General features: G+C 39.2%; 1 protein-coding gene across 1 annotated transcript in view; it reads left to right on the top strand.

The window, feature by feature from the left end:
* Nucleotides 1-225: 225 nt before the first annotated feature.
* Nucleotides 226-18,144, top strand: part of PSD (pleckstrin and Sec7 domain containing) — a 228,879-nt gene continuing 210,960 nt past the window's right edge. The window contains exons 1-2 of the mRNA XM_075216624.1: nucleotides 226-347; nucleotides 5,867-5,949. The gene's annotated coding sequence lies outside the window, so the exon portion shown is untranslated. The remainder of the gene's footprint in view (nucleotides 348-5,866; nucleotides 5,950-18,144) is intronic.

An 18,144-nucleotide genomic window follows, 5' to 3' on the forward strand; every position in this document is an offset into this window, starting at 1 on the left:
GACTTCCATTAGGGTTCTAACAAATGAGACATTTTACTAATGTTAGAAACATGACAATCCTGAATACTTCCCCCTCATTCCCCTTAAGTCATGTTTTGCATCTCTTAATTCCCAGATGTACATCTCCAGCTGTCAGTTGATACTGACTTATTGTTGTCTACCCTTTGTTCAGTCAGGGCTGGAGCCTCCTCAATGGGACAGTCTATTCTGCAGTTGTGAGCATGCTCAGTTGTACCCTATACGTTATCTTAGAGCTGTCCGTTCAGCACCATGAGATGCTAAGCCACCCGAGTTGTGTTCTCTGTACCCTGGATTCCCCTTAGGAGCTACTGTCTCTGCTTGTGTAGGTGAGTAAAAGACTGTTTATTATTGTATGTGTATTATTGATCTGCATGACTGGTGAGCCGGAATAGACATAACAGGGTGGGTCTGCCTGTTATGAGGTCTTCCCTGCAGCCTGCTAGAGGACACCTTGAGATAGAAGCTACATTGCAGGCTGTACCCAGACTTGCTTGTTATGATCTCAGTATCCACATATTAATATCACTGGTATGCCTGTTAGTGATTGCGGTCCTTTGCAGTAGAAAACATATTTGCACACCGTGATATTACTCTGGTTACCATAACAACCTATTTCTTTCTCTTAATAAATCCAACATCTTGCTTTGTTTTTGCTTTGCTCTATGACATCTTGTTACATGTTCAGAAAGTTAAGTTGTTGCAGAGTTAAGGTTGATACAGGACATTGTATGCTGCCAGTGTATGATATTATTCAGCATGTATCCAATGTAACCCTTTGTGTGCTAAGCTATAACCCTGCTCATGCTTTACTTCCACACATCAGCTTCCTAATTAGGAGACAAAAATTGGTCATAACACTGGAAACAAAATCGTAAATGGCCCTGGAAACAGCAGCTGCAATTGGTTTGCAACTATTTACACATTCAGGCACTGCAGATTGAAGAGTAGTTAATACTATATTATTTCCATGAAATATTTATACCATTGATTCACTCATGTTGTGTTGTGATATTAATATTAGTAACTCTATTTTCGTGCCAACTTCAGTCTTGTTAACTCAACCATTGGTTTATTATTTTATTAAACAAGATAAATATTTTCCTGATTCCATAAAATTTTAAAAAAAGTTAATTTGAAATGCAGTCAGCATTGCATTGTGGTATTATTTGCTCTGATTCATATGTAATGCTTCCTGCTCATATATTATAAACTTTATTATATTTAAGTAATGATTATTCCTTTAGTTGTGTTTAACTTATTTTTATTATCAGTAGAAAATGGCAAGCAGGGGCGGGTGGGGGGGGGGGGGCAGTAATACTGTACAAACAGTTATCAAAGCACTACTATGAGCATAGAAAATTGATCTAATTAAATAAAAGTTGTGGCAACATACATGCCACATAATTTACAAACAAAAGCGCAAAGGGGTTAAATAAGAAATTAAATTCCTGGAAGCACATGGCAAAAATATTTTCATTTATCCAAAACATAATGCTCTCACTGCATTAGTCTTTCCAGGACTAGCCAATTTTACACTTGATATCTTTAATTTACAATATATACTTTGCTTTAATTCAGAATTTCTAGGGACATATAGTAAAAAGAACATCAAAATAGGTATCTTTAGCTGCATTACCTTATTTAGTATCCAGAGGGAAGTGTGGGGTGGATTCAGGTTATGTGAGTATCCCTATTTTTCATTTCAAAATGTTTGGAAATCCTAACCATGTATTTTTCTCTCCCACCTTCAGCTTATAATGCCTGGAGTATCCCTTGCTATATTTATATGCAGGGTTTTAAATCCATAAATCATTATGGAGATTTATGTCTCCCTTTTGTATAAAAGTGGTAGGTAAGCAATATAAAGAATTCCCCAGGGCATTTTTGATGATTGCACATTTTGCAGTGCAGCTGTTTAATTTGTTTAAACTTAGGAGGGGCATCAGTATAATATTTTATAATGAGGTAAAACAGAATGTGTTAGGGAAAAAAATGGCAGACACTTAGTCACAACTATAGAAAGCCTCCTAAGTTGTATAGAAAGAAAGGGGTCTGTTTATCAAAAGATTTGCTTTACTGACATTGCTGCTCATTGCTTTGCTGTATTTATTAATAGGGGAGTGAAATAGAAACAAAATGTGAACACATTGCAGTAATCTGGTGTTAAGCCTACATGGACTATTTAATGCAAGCCAAAAATGTGGAATCAAAATGGAATGAAATGTGACTTATTCAGTACATACTAACACTAGTAAATAGGAGAATCAGCATGGAATGAACTGTGACTTATTTAGAACTTACTTAAGCTGGGTACACACTACACGGTTTTTGTCCAATAATAGGCAGAATCAGCCGACATACGACCGCTCGTACAAAAGTTGGGTCAGTGAGTGTAGTGACACAATGGTCGAAAGTCTGCCCAAATGGACGATTGTCGCCTCATTTGGTTTGTCGTACCATTTAATATTTTCGTTCCAATCTCGTTTCCGCTGTGTAGTGTGTATAAGTTTCCGACCGATCCGCAGCAGTGAGTACGAAATTAGTCATTGCTCACTACAACATGGCTGTAAAAAGTCGCTAAAGGGACGTCCGCTCTTCCCTTTATCGTCCTAAACAAGGCTAGTGTGTATGCAGTCCATGGACCGAGCGATCGGAACATCGATCGCATGTAAAATCGCTTGGCATAAAAAGTTGGTCGAAATTTCTGTAGTGTGTACCCAGCTTAACACTGTAAATAGGAGAATCAGCATGGAATGAACTGTGACTTGTTTAGAACTTACTAACACTGTACATAGGAGAATCAACATGGGATGAACTGTGACTTGTATAGAACTTACTAACACTGTACATAGGAGAATCAACATGGGATGAACAGTGACTTGTTTAGAACGTATTAACACTGTAAATAGGTGAATCAACATGGACTGTGACCTATTCAATACTTACTAATACAAATAAATAGAAACTGCAGAAAACTGATTTTTTTTGGAGAAGTTTAGATGACATTCTAAGCTTTGCTATCGTAAACAAAAGTCTGTAATGTCATTTGTCTAATTTCAGCCATTTTTTAAGTATTTAGCAACATTTTTTCCCTTGTTTTATGACCACCTGCTTATTATGTGACGGTCACTCTTGAACAAATTGAAACTTTTCAAAACATATTTATGATGTAGTACTGTATGACAGCAGAAATACTGATACAGACCTCACTGCACAGGTGTCTTGGAACTTTGTTTAGACTATGGTGAAACATATATACAAAATGTTGCAAAACACTATATATTTGTCACTCTTATTATATGATATATTTTATGATATTTTAAGACCTGACAAACCATCTGTAAAAGCAGTTTTAAATATGTACATAAATAAGTAGCACAATGTTCTGTTGAGTGAAACATATAACTGATCTCCTTTTACTTTTTGTATGGTGAATAAAAGTTTGAGATTAATTTGGCAGAGATGAGTGCCCTACTGAAATGTGAATGCTATGACTTTATACACTTGCTATAGTACAGTCCTATTAAGGTATGAAGTAATGTCATTGTGTGTAATGGTCAGTTAAACATTCAATATATGTACTATAAATGTCTAATAAATTGTTTAGCTTCAGTGTAGGCAAGAATTACATAATAGTGGTTTTGTGTAATGTTTTTATCACCTATAGTTTTCACTTTAGGTTGGAGAAGCAGTAACCTCTATATACCAAAAGTATGGATCAGATAGGACACAGAACTAATGGTTTATAACATCATTCTCCTTCTCCTTCTTATAAGATTCTTCTTTATATTTCATGACTTTCATATTTCATGATTTCATGTTCTATAAGTTCCTAACATATACTGTAAGTTCTATCAATGTTTATAAGAGTATAATTTACAGCAGTTTATATATAGATTTATGTTACATGTGTATTATGTTGTGTATATTGCATATTCTGGTGTTTATATAAGCATAAAAGGTAATCAAGAGTTAATTAGCCAAAATACACAAGGTTGAAGGCTAATGTAATACTGGGCACTGAAGAGCTGATGTTACATACTAAGGAGCTTCAATTATTTCTAAATTAAAAAACCTGGACATCCATGAGACCTGAAGGTTATAATTTTCACCCTATACTTCTTCCTCATGTTTTCTCTGAATTTGAATGTGTTAAGATTTTGAATAATAGGAAAATGATCACTGTGAGTTAAAGGTTTTGGGTGCAACAGAAAGGAGACTGTCATTGAAAAACCGGGACACATTGTAGCCACATACATGCATTCTTGTAATACTGCAGTGGTTATATTATTTCTATTTGGATTTCTTTGATGACATCAATGCCCATTGTTTGTAATATGATTTACAGATAGTAACCATATTGTACACAGAAACGTGTGGCAACATACATTGCCAAGCACAAAAACATTTAAGAAACCAGGTCTAAAAAATATATTCACTTGCAAAGGTTTCAGACAACCTCTATACCAACTATTCCCATAAGACAATCCCGAGCTTCACTGCTGAAATGGGTGATTGGGACGCATGCAGTGGGCTGTAGAACACTTTGTAATACGTTCTTATTCCACCAGTTCTCTGTGCTCTCTGACATGCCTTCCGATGGTTGCTAAGCAACCTAAATAGTACCACTCTGCATGGGCTCCAATGCTCTAGACAGACTTATATTTCTCACAGCAAATCTGTCAGGTTTGGAGTCATTTAAGAAGAGGAAATATGTGCTCTGAATCAAGATGACAAACTGCATTGAATGCGGACTTTTCCACGACACGATTGTGTTGTGAACACGGAGAAAAGAGCTAAGGCTTTTTGTGACCAGGACAGCCTGTGCTGGCTTCAGTATTTTGCTTGTTCCAATCTGCATTTATTTTTAGCATAACATCTCCATTTTTAAGCGGCTATAGCGCATTGCTCTTCTACGTGTATTACAGTAATTGACCAAATAAAGATAAATTATTCTAGGCAATTCCTATGGGAGATGACTGACGCATACATTCTCAACAGAGTGTTATTGTAACAAGCCGTATTATAACCCACTTTTTACACTTTAAAATTATGATTTCCATAGTGGCTGGTAAGTATCTATAATGGTACTTTGGGTGTATGAAAGTTTGATTGTTTCCGTCTCTCAGATGGAAGTAGACGAATATATTCCCACTAGACAGCTATAACTAAATGCAGGTTGTAACAATATGAAAAGGCATCTGGTGGCATTTACTAATATTTAGGTAACATTTACAAAATCATCAAACTTCTGATATCATATGTACTTACATATGTACTGGGTGTAAACTCATTTTCTGTACAGTGCATCCATGTTTGCTGTCTGTACAGTCCTCCTGTAGGCTTACAGTACCATATGTTTAATAAAACACATGCTAGCAGTCTGGAATCTATTACAATGTCAGTGTAAATGTGCCTGTTGTATATTTAATGGATATAACTCAAAGATGGACATAAATAAATGTTTTGCCTGTGACCGTTTAGGCGAAACAAACCTTTTGATCTGGTTTGCATGGGGATGGGAGAATTGTGTATGTAGTAGGTGAATAGTGTTTGGGAATATATTGATGAAGAAATAGCAGGTATGCAGATATTGAAAGTAAAATCTTTACCTTTTCAATGGCAAAATGAGTGAAATAGAAAGTCAGCATCTCAGTGTGTCAGGTGATACCACCAAACCCCCTTATTCTGCTGAACTAAAAGTTCTCAGACAGCAACAAAAGATGAGTCTTACAGTTTGTTGTTGCTGGCAACTTAGTAAAAATTATAGCACAATATATTTTTATGTTTTTTTAATTATGCTGAAGATAGATAATAATAATGTAAAAACTTTGTTTTGTTCTAGTTTGGTAAGTGACAGCAATCCAAGTTCCGAATAACATTTGGACAGAATTTCCAGCAGTGAAATGATGAGATTTAAAGCAACTGGTAAGTTAAACCTATTTTTGTTCTTCACAGTTTGCCGCCATGACCCATCTTTATTATTTATGTCAATAGGCACATAATAAAGAATATATCCGCTCAAAACTAAAAAAGTAGTTTTTGGGTAAAGATCATTAAGATAAGACTATGTACAAAGTTTTACTTACCATCAATGTGGTGGTTCAGCCCGATGCTGTGGCTCCAGTGTTCCATCAATGTGATTACAGTTTGATACTAACAATGGTGTTGTAGACACAGAATACAGTTTAAGAGGGGTATCTATGGAGATGAATGAATTTGCATAAAAATTTAGCGTGCATTGAGTTTCATGACGGAACTTGCAGTTTGGAAGAAGTATGGTTTGTCAGCATTCAGTCTTGGAGTACCACTGTTACTTCGCCATTCCACATGTACAGTGCCACAACAAATAGATAATTAAAAAGCAGGCAACATGCACCCCCCTCTCCAAATCCTCAACCAGCCCCAGCACTAGACGGTGAGGGCTGCTTTCCACGATAATAGAGACCCCACATTTGAGATCCCCTGTTACTGTGAAAGCCAAGTTAACGCTGAGACTGGTTGAGGATTTGGAGGAGGCTATCTGCATTTATTCAGTTTTGTATACAGTTGTATGGGAAGTGTTTTTTCCTGGTGAAACAAAAAAGTTTCGGGGAATTCTTTGTGGAGCAAAAATGATAGACAAATTCTATGCATATTACTTAGAGCCAAATTATGCTGGTGAAACATACAAAATGTTACAGCCAAATGTGTAGCAAGGAGAATATGCAGTGGAACAGTTTTGAAAATTTCGCTCCTCTCTAGGCACAGAACACTGCTGCCTGTTTCAACAAGGCAAACAGTAATAGGTGTGCACTGGAGTATCGGAGCCTTAGGAGAGCCCACAGGTTTGTGGTTACACCACACTGAAGAAAAGCAGAACTTTTTATTTATGTCGTACCTCAGTGAACGACCACTCAAAACTGCATTGGGTGGAATTCTTATTAAATGTTTATTTGCTACAATTTACTGTAAAACATTTAAAAAAGGTAGGAAAAGCTGCATAGACTCTTAGTACTCCACAAATTGCAGGAATATAATGAGTCTTCAGACATCTTCAAATAAAGCAGGGATTCCACATTCTGACATCATTTGTTTTTTAAATTTAAGCAGTGCTTCCACTAAGCCAGTGATGTACTAAAAGCCAGTGTTGAGGGCTTGGGACTTTGGACCCTTCCTTAAAAATAAAGGGACCCTTTTCTCCCCATTCCCCAGAAGCTAGAAGGAGCCAGAGAGGGGCAAGGGTCTTCAAGCCCCCCTTTGGGGAGGGGGTACATTGACATCTCTGACCTCTAGAGCCAAAAGGCCCCTTAGGAGGTAAGGGTCTTCAGGCCCACCTCCACTGCAATGCGTGATTGGGCCCCTTTCTCCCCAAGTTTTGCCAAAGCTTCCATTGGGAACTGCTTCTTCAGCTCCACACAGGCGGATAGAGCCTTTTACAACTTGGGAGAGGGTCACCTATAAGGGTCTGGACTGAAACTCTTCAAGACATGAAGACAAAAGTGCCAAGTGCTAAGTGTCAGTAAATAGAAAAAGTGCCCATAGGCTCCCGCCTAATGACCAGTGGGGTTAAAAAATTTCTGTCTATGCTAGAAGGACAGAGCCAAGAAATAAAATGTGTTCAGGAAGAAAAAAATGCATAGTGCTAGTGCCTTATTCTTTACAGTGGTGCAGGTGTAAACCTGGCACCAATGTATTTGCAGGCACCCCCGATCCCCAGTTTGAAGGGGAGATGCAGCACCTCAGGCTTCATACATCCGGCTTTCTGGCCAGAGGACCGAGTGCAGCACTTCACTACTGCACTTGATCTTAGCCAGTGGGTGACATCAAATGCTTGAGACACTTTATTGAATAGTCATATTTAGCCACACTAAATTAGAATAAACAATTAATGACATATAAAACAAACATGCAAAGTGTGCTCACAGTTCTTTTACCCCTGGCTAGGTAATTCCTTCTGATTTCCAGTAAGGAGTTATTGTCAATGGCCTCAAAGACATATAAAGCACATTAATTGAAATGCATAATAATATACACTCTACCAAAATATCAGACTGCTTAATGTTATAAGAATGAGCAAAGATACTTATGGGAGTCCAACTGCGAAGACATCCCTATGTCAACATTTTGAAGGAGTGGGGAACAACCATTATTCTTGATGTTGTAATAAATCAATATATAGCAACTATGTACAGAGATGACAGAATAACAACATTGTAGTAAGTACCAAAAAAAGAGAAAAGCAAGTGACTGAGGGGCACTCAGAACAATGGATGAGTATAAATATTTAAATAAAATACAATTTAAATGGTATGCCTTAAAAATATTGATAATGATTCACCCTATACCCAAAAGCTGGCGAAGTATTAAAAACCAAAAACAAAAATGAATAAAATTGCAGATCCACTGCAAGCTTAGCTCGGTGGTCCTGTATTGAGTAGTAAACTCTAAATAGAGAGTATCGCTAATGTAGGTTACATATATTAATAAATTGGTTTTATAGAGATTTATATATAAATTTCCCTTTCAAAGGGTTCCTTAATAGCAGATGTATCTCAGGCGATATATTATCTAGATAATTCAGAACTAACCCCCTAGTGGTAGCTTAAATAATAGCTATCTAATATATAGTAATATGAGGACTCAATGGTTGATGTGTCTCAGAGAGACTATGATAAAGGAGCAGTATATATACACATTGAACCAAGGGATTGCATGGACACCCTGGGATTGAGACGCTAAGTTAACCAAAATGAAACTCCCTTTATGCCCTCTATATTTTCATGGAATGATCTATAAGTCAAGGGGTAGGGGAGAATGGTCAGAGCGTTCCCTACTTGTTTAGCATATTGACACACAGAGCTGAGAAACGCCAACGTGCGTTTCGCTTATCAATGCACCGCTCAGGATGTTTGCTGTTATATTACAAACATCCTGATTGATGGGCTACAGTATTGAGAGCTTATCAATAGACCTTGGTATGAGACCCACCTAGTGCGGATACCTTTCTTTTCTACAGAATAACAACATTGCCAACATTTACAAATAATGATAACGGACAGTATTATACTAGATACTAGATATTGTGTGAAACACACTATTGGCACTCAATGTAGTAAAACATTATCAGTCAAATTAACCAAAAAGCATAAAGTCAGAAAGTGGGATGAGTGAAATGCATTATGCATGACGGCACAGCTGTCATTCAGAAATATCTGAGTGAGAATTTGCTATTAATGCCCTAAGGATGGAGAGATTGGATAGTGAAAATCAAAAAAGCTTCATGTTCAGGCAATAAACAGGCTCCAGTAAAACCACAAATCCCATCAAAGCCCATTGTCAAGAAAATGAAACATAATTGGACTAAATTCTTAACATATCTTTTATCAATAGTTTAACAGTACATAAAAATATTAATTTTAAGTTCACTAATAAATCTTAAATGTCTGTATGGATTACCAAAATAACATTTAAGGAGATAACCACAAAAATATAACAGTTGCTATACTGTTTAATCAAATATGATTGCTCTGAGAATGGATGGTAAAAAGCATTGTCCTAAATTACAGTAGTACATGCACTACAAATTAATTGATATGTAAAGAAACATTTCTTGTTGGAATATACAAATAGTTGTGACTTATTTATCAATATGATTGGCTCCGACTGTGATGTCATAACATCATTTTAACAGTCTACCTTCCTAGTCCTTGTTGTCTATAGAAACAATATTTTATATACATTTCCAAAATTATTTTTCTATTTTTTTGCAGTGTAAATGAATTTGCAACTGCACCAATACATTTCCATTGTGAAATCACTGTGATTCATTACATACATTTAAATGATAGCAATCCAACCCAAGGTGGCCAAGACTTCAGCCCGGAGGTCCTATCAATGTTTTGGCTTGCTGTAAGCCTTGTCTAGCAAGAAACAGTAATCCAAATACCGTTCTGTGATATGGAGGTAAAATGCCCTTTGACATTAACCTGTGCGCTAGAAGCGAGAGTCTTTTTTTCTTTAGTTCTATTACAAAGACCATTTGACAATCAGAGAGTAATAATGTCTAATCACTCACACAGTGCTGCTCTTTCCCTCTGCACACATACAGTAATTACTGTCAAATCTAATGGCTACAGTCGGCAACTGAGCCCTAGCTATGTGGTTTCTCTCCATTTCTCTCCAATGCAGCTCTGTTTCCAGAGTCCTGTGTTATTCCATTGCTGTAATGTGAAAATCAATGAGATATTTTCATCAGAGCGGCCTAGAAACTGCTGTGATTTTTTTTTTAGCGATTCCAGAATCCCAAGGTGTCATGTAGTGCATTGTGCACAGACTGCAGACATTTCCAGTACAATATTGTCATCTGAAATAACCACCCAACACCTTACCATACCAAGAAATGCAAGTCTCTTTCTATATAGATTATATCCCAACCAAACCTTTACTTTTTACATTTCATCACTATCATCATCACTATTTATTTATATAGCGCCACTAATTCTGCAGCGCTGTACAGAGAACTCATTCACATCAGTCCCTGCCCCATTGGGGCTTACAGTCTAAATTCATAATCATACACACACAGACAGAGACTAGGGTCATTTTTGATAGTAGCCAATTAACCTACTAGTATGTTTTTGGAGTGTGAGAGGAAACCAGAGCACCCACAGAAAACCCACGCAAACACGGGGAGAACATACAAACTCCACACAGATAAGGCCATGGTCGGGAATTGAACTCATGACCCCAGCGCTGTGAGGCAGAAGTGCTAACCACTAAGCCACCGTGCTGCCATATAATTTGGAGTAAATGTTTCAAGTATTGCCTACGGATTAACCATTTTTTAGCTGCTAGTCCTTATACTGTATGTACTAAGACAAATACAGAGGAAAGAGTGGCATATTTCCTCAACATTTGCCCCCTCTTGGTTGCTTTGTGTGTCTCTGCCAGGTGCATGCTCTAAGGAGGAATGTGGGAGGATCAGTGGCATGCAGGGCTGCTAAGAGGAATTCAGGGCCCTGGTACAACAAATTGATGCCCCCCCCCCCCCCTTATAGTAGATTAAGCAAAAAAAATAATCGGGTGTGGTCACACAATTGGTGGCGTGGCAATGCACCATTGGGCTTGGCTAGCACAACAAAATCACTAGGTCCCGAATTCTGCGGAGCGTGACATTTGTCCAAGCACTCCTGACTTTCAGGACATCTAGCACCCTTGTGTAGTATAGGAAGAATGCAGTGTGTACAGAAAGAGTTTAGTCTTGGCCTGCGCCCACTGGGCTCACCAAACACTCACCAAACATTGGCATTGTCCCTACTAGAATCACAACATTTCACACACTATGCTGCTCTGTCCTACCTGTTCTTCTCACTTTTACCACATGTGGCTGCAGGTTTCTTTAGTTGCAGCTTGTCTGGATCCTGAAATGTTGGAGAACCTATTTGGAAAAAAAAATGGCTACATTTAGAAAATTACAGCCAGCCCCACCGTTAAATCAATAGCATCCATGATTAATAATTAGGCTTTCCTTCAGCCCCAACATTAAAATAGTATTCCCATTACCCCGCAAACAAAATAGCAGCCATTAATTAGCCACCATCTACCTCACACACACTACATTGCCAAAAGCTCCGTGCCATCACACACACATTACTGTGCCCCTTTATCATCACCACGCTATGTCCCCTTATATCACACTGCGCCCTCCATGCTGCCTTTGCCCCTTTCTTCAACCCCCTGTGCCATGCTGCCTTTGCCCCCTCCTTTCATCATCCCCCTGTGCCATGCTGCTTCTCCCTCTTTTCTTTTACCCCCTGTGCCATGCTGCTTCTCCCTCTTTTCTTTTACCCCCTGTGCCATGCTGCTTGTCCCTCTTTTCTTTAACCCCCTCTGCCATGCTGCTTGTCCCTCTTTTCTTTAACCCCCTGTGCCATGCTGCTTGTCCCTCTTTTCTTTAACCCCCTGTGCCATGCTGCTTGTCCCTCCTTTCTTTAACCCTCTGTGCCATGCTGCTTGTCCCTCCTTTCTTTAACCCCCTGTGCCATGCTGCTTGTCCCTCCTTTCTTTAACCCCCTGTGCCATGCTGCTTGTCCCTCCTTTCTTTAACCCCCTGTGCCATGCTGCTTGTCCCTCGTTTTTTAACCCCTCTGAGCCCCCCCTCGTTTCTTAACCCTTCTGAGCCCCCCCTCGTTTCTTAACCCTTCTGAGCCCCCCCTCGTTTCTTAACCCTTCTGAGCCCCCCCTCATTTCTTAACCCTTCTGAGCCCCCCTCGTTTCTTAACCCTTCTGAGCCCCCCTCGTTTCTTAACCCTTCTGAGCCCCCCTCGTTTCTTAACCCTTCTGAGCCCCCCTCGTTTCTTAACCCTTCTGAGCCCCCCTCATTTCTTAACCCTTCTGAGCCCCCCTCGTTTCTTAACCCTTCTGAGCCCCCCTCGTTTCTTAACCCTTCTGAGCCCCCATAGTTTCTTAACCCTTCTGAGCCCCCATAGTTTCTTAACCCTTCTGAGCGCCCCCATAATTTCTTAACCCTTCTGAGCGCCCCCATAGTTTTTTAACCCCTCTGAGCGCCCCCATAGTTTTTTAACCCCTCTGAGCGCCCCCTCGTTCTTTAACCCCTCTGAGCCGCCCCTCGTTTTTTAACCCCCCCCTGAGCCCCCCCTCATTTTTTAACCCCCCCCTGAGCCCCCCCTCGTTTTTTAACCCCTCTGTCGTCCCCCCGTTTTCCTCCCTGCACTTACCTTCTGTTCTCTCTTCTTTCTTGGTCTTCTCTGCTGCTCTGTGCTCCATTGCTCCAGACTGACTGAATGCTGGGCATGACATGATGATGTCACACCCGGCATTCAGTCAGTCTGGAGCAATGGAGCACAGAGGAGCAGAGAGGAGGGATGCCGGCGCCGCGATCACGTGAGTATGGTTTTTTGTTTTTATTTTAACTAGCCTGCTCCCCCCACCAACAACCGAGCCCCCCCTGCCACAAAAAAGAAAAAAAGAAAATAAAAAAATGTAGTTTTTTTTAAAAAGAAATAAAAAAAATTGACATGCACGGGCCCGGGTAATTAGTACCCGCCCCCCCCCCCTCTCTCGGCGGCCCTGGTGGCATGCACTAATGGTGGTGAGATTAGCCAATACTATGCAGCGTGTTGCCCCAATCTCTCCCCACTTATCCATGTGCCAAACTACTTTGTCATCTCGGGGGTGGTTAAGAGAGCACAGGAGCTCTATGTACATGCTGACTTGGTTAGCACTTCTGCCTCACAGCACTGGGGTCATGAGTTTAATTGTGTGTAGTTTGTATGTTCTCCCCATCTTTGCGTGGGTTTCCTCTGGTGCTCCTGTTTCCTCCCACACTCCAAGAACATACTAGTCAGTTAATTGGCTGTTATTAAATTGACCTTAGTTTCTGTGTGTCTCGGTCTGTGTGTGTGTATTAGGGAATTTAGACTGTAAGTTCCAATGGAGCAGGGACTGATGTGAGTGTGTTCTTTGTACAGCGCTGCAGAATTAGCGGCGCTATATATTTAGCTGATGATGATAATAAAGCCCATGGTATGTGACTTTTTCTATTTTATGTCACTTTCTACTACCCCACATCGCCGCCATTTATTCATCTCTATTCTGATTTCTATTTTTCTATTTTTCATGACCTGTTAACTGGAAACATATTAAAACCCTAAACTAAATATTGAATACAATCTGCCAAATAATTTCTGAATATGAAAAAAGTTTGATGAGATATACCTGTATGGCTGATATTAATATAATTTGCTATGTCAACATTTCAAGGGAATAAGATGTGTCAATGTCACTTTTTGTAGGACGTTATCTGAGGTTTCTCCTCATTTGACAGCTTCTTCTGACATACTTTGCTGTGTTCAGTATCTCCTTTTAGTCTTCATGCTCATATCCTGCCACGTTGCCATCATCCTTGCTGTATCCTCTCTCAATGCTTCTCTGCCAGCTCTTTCCCTCTCTGTTCCCGTGTTGTGTCTTTCCATGATTTCCTGCCTATGTCATAGTACATCTCAGCTTATATTTCCTTTTCAGTGTTCTCCAGCACATTCTGGTCTTATTATCTGATTTTTTTTGTCTCCCATCATCTAATTTTTAAAAGCCAGGCAATGAGAGAAATCTTAATTTTTGGCAGAATAGATTTTCTGTGTCACCATGCGATGCTTGCTGAGGACAGAGATCATTAATAGGATATTCAGGCAGCTTAATCTCTGTAGCAGGGGCTGGCATGTTCTTGTTTCCTCATCTTTCTGGGAATAATGCTCTTTAGGGTACCTTTTGCTTTGTATCTGAAGTGTAAAAACTATGAGGCTCATGTAGAGTTGAACATATGTCTGTTTTAATTGCGTAAAAAATTCATTTCAGTACTGCGCATGTGCACCAAAGATGCGTATGTGTGTGTATATGGAAGGGAATTTAGACTGTAAGCTTCAATGGACAGGGACGACCATACGCAGAGTTTGTTGCGCCTTATACTTTCAGCTCCTTATGCCTGGAGAGGCAGTAATGGCGTGTTCACATAATTGCAATTTAAGTTGATGCCAATGCTTATACACCTGTCAGGACCTGTATCTCTTACAGATGCTGGAGGTCTGCTACAACAAGATACACTGATGATTCTTATTGGCTGATTGTGGAATGCCCCTCTAGCTGTTCTTAATTCACTGCGGCTGTTTATTAGCAGTATTTATTGAGATTTCTATTTGGACTGGGACAGAAGAAAATACCCATATAATTTTAAATGGGAATACAACAAATGTTTCTATTTAATTGAATATCTATTTTTTTATTTGTGCTTTGATTTATTTGTGTTATATGGTAAATGCGACTTTCGCATTTATTAATAATTGTCAATACACTATTCTTTCTTTTATTTATATATATATATATATATATATATATATATATATATATATATATATGACACATTGTTACATTATTATATGGTGTACAAATAGGGTATTGTGACTTTAGCATTTACTACTAAATCAAGTCACATCTCTACACTATCCATATACGTCATTGCTACATCTTCTCTACACTAGCATGGGGTGTAAGTAAACACACTTGTTACTCCTGATGTAAACCCTGCGCTTATGGTGGTGATGTACAGCTGACTGAACATATGCGTTTAAATGCTCTCTGTCATGTCTGCTTCTTTTCCTGCTTACGTTCAGGGTGCAAGGACTGTACATGAGTCCTTAAGTGTTTTCTAGCATATCCCATTTAAACGCTTACACAACTGTCTGGTCCTGTTATTCACGGTTATTTTCCAGTTGCAGTAGCCTCTCTGAATTAATAAATGTTAAACAAGTTTTCTCATCAGTTAAATAATTTAGTGTAGGCAAGTGCAATTTGAAACAGAAGCAGCGTTTTATGTACCAGAGCTTGCTCATGTTAGGATGTAGCTCAGTGGATTACAACCCTTATAATGAGAGACAGTAACAAGGACTTTTTGCAGAATGTGTGACCTATTTTAATAAAATCACGGCAATGGATAACATAAAAGTCCTTTCTAGGTGGGAGGTCTGGAATTTAAACAGAAACAATGGTTTGTTTGCTTGCTGGTCTCTCCTAGCTCCACGATGAGTATTATTATTATTATTATTATTATTTATTATGACCTCTTATTTATAAAATGCGTATTACACAGCGCTGTACATTGAGCGGATCATGATACAAATAAATAACATACAATGGTAAACAGAAGGTAAAGATAGACCTGCACAAAGAAGCTTACAATATAAGATGCGTGGGGTACACTTGATACATAATGTAGTGAAATAACAATTGTAGCTGTTGGTCAGCAATCCTACACATGGGCAGTTCCGGTAGTTTTACCAGATGTTAAGATGTCACTAGTACCTCCTACTTCACAGTTGGCTGATGGCCCTACATGCTTACTAATGATGTCATCAATCTGTAGATTTTGTATTCTGACCAATGAAACCTAACCCGATGGCCACCAAGCACTTTCCATTTTGGTCCCATGGGGGCCAATATGGTCATTTTATACAATAGGTTTAGGTTACAAACTATGAGAAGTAGGTGAGTATGCTTTTCAGGCACCTCTGCTCACATACTAACAGAAAGAGCACCTTGTTTAAGGTACATTTATGTTGCCTATTGGTATTCAGGTCTCATGTCCTTCTGAACTGGCACCTTCAAGTTAATTTCACATAATGCCAAAAACCTGTTATGCAGATTCATGAGGCGCTGTCTGATCTTAGTGGAGAGACAAGAGTGAAGGGATATAAATATGCTGCTAGTTTATTATTATTATTATTATTATTTATTTATAAGGCGCCACAAGGTTTCCGCAGCGCCGAACAGAGTACAAACAATGGACAGAGTACAAACAATGGACAGTGCAGGGAATAACAGTACAAAACAATAAACGAGAAGTACCAAGACTTCAGATGCTCCAGGAAAAGCAAAAATATTGAAGTTTGAGCAGAAGAGAAGGTAGAGAGACAGGAGGGAGAAGGGCCCTGCTCATAAGAGTTTACATCCTAAAGGGAGGGCAAACAGACGATCGGCACAAAGGGAGTCAGAGGCGGGGAGCAAGTGCACCCTCTTCAAAGGAGGAGCCAGGAGATGAGAGCGAGCATAGAAAGAGGGTTAAGTGGAAGGCTGGTAGGCTTTGATGAAGAGATGAGTTTTAAGTGCCCGTTTGAAGGAGCACCAGTTAGGGGATAGATGGATGAAGCGAGGGAGGTCATTCCAGTGCAAGGGGGCAGCTCGGGAGAAGTCTTGAATTCTGAAGTGGGATGAGGTGATTAGAGTGGAGGAGAGGCGACGGTCATTGGCCGAAAGCAGGGACCGGGCGGGAGTGCGGATGCTGCATTGCACGCTCAGGGCCTGATTCATTAAGGAAAGTTAAGCAAAAGTAACATGGTTTTGTCCAGAAAACTTGAGTAAGGAAACATACTCAATTTTTTGCTTAACTTTTCCTTAATGAATCAGTCACTCAGTTTTAAGACCTCATGTACTATTAAGTACAGAAAAATATGATGCACATTTATTGTTGCTTGTATCTGTGCACTATTTTGTATGTTTCTGAATTATAATCCACTGTCCCACAAATAAATTATATTTTTCCATTTGGCAATTGCTCTTTTTCCAAAACGTAACACCCTGTTCTAAAGCAGATTTGCAGCACATTCTGCTGGTTGTGCAGTTTCCATCCGTCATATAACATATAAATTCACCATTCCAGCTTATTTTGATCTATGTGGAATACTACCTAAATTGCAGTTCCTTTTTTTCTATCACATAACTTCTCTTGTTAATTGCCACCAGCTAGAATTTAAACCACTGCTGGAGGAAAACGGGGGGAGGGGGGGAACGTGTAATTAGCTAGTATTTGTTATAATAGATAAACTCAGCCTGTGAAGCAGCACCTGCAGGTGTTCAGCCACAATTTCATCAGTAATCTTATATCAGTCTGAAATGTGTTCATCCAGCTGACACTATCTTCATGGAAATTGCCCCCCTAAATTCACTGTGTATGTTTTGAAGTGGTAGCTATGTTACTTTAATACCAGTGTATATTGGTGTCCTAAGAATATCCTTTCACTCTAGTCACCAGTGTGTGCTCAACTTTCATACAGATCATTCAGGCTTTTACATGTGACATACAATTGCTTAGTCCTGATTTGATTAGTCATTGTTCCCTTATAATGGGTGCATAATTCTTCTCTCAAGGCTCGCTTTGGTCATGGAAACAGTCACAGATCTATTTACTAAGATGATAGAAAACAACCTATCTCCATGATTCATCAATAAAACCAGACCAGGGGGTAAATGTATCAAGCTGAGCGTTTTCCGGTGGGTTTGAAAAGTGGAGATGTTGCCTATAGCAACCAATCAGATTCTAGCTATCAATTGGTAGAATGTACTAAATAAATGATAGCTAGAATCTGATTGGTTTTTCAAACCCGCCGGAAAACTCTGTTTGATACATTTACCCCCAGAAGCAGTGAGGCTTAACTTACCGCTCTGCCGATCCAATCTAATGAGGATGATGAGAATGTGGGCATGTGTGACACAGTTGTACGGTTCGTGCATATACTGTGTAACTGAAGCCATATGGAGCTTTCAGTTCCAAAAAGTGACAAATAAAATACAATG

Source organism: Mixophyes fleayi, chromosome 6 (assembly GCF_038048845.1).
Source record: "Mixophyes fleayi isolate aMixFle1 chromosome 6, aMixFle1.hap1, whole genome shotgun sequence".
Taxonomy (NCBI): domain Eukaryota; kingdom Metazoa; phylum Chordata; class Amphibia; order Anura; family Limnodynastidae; genus Mixophyes; species Mixophyes fleayi.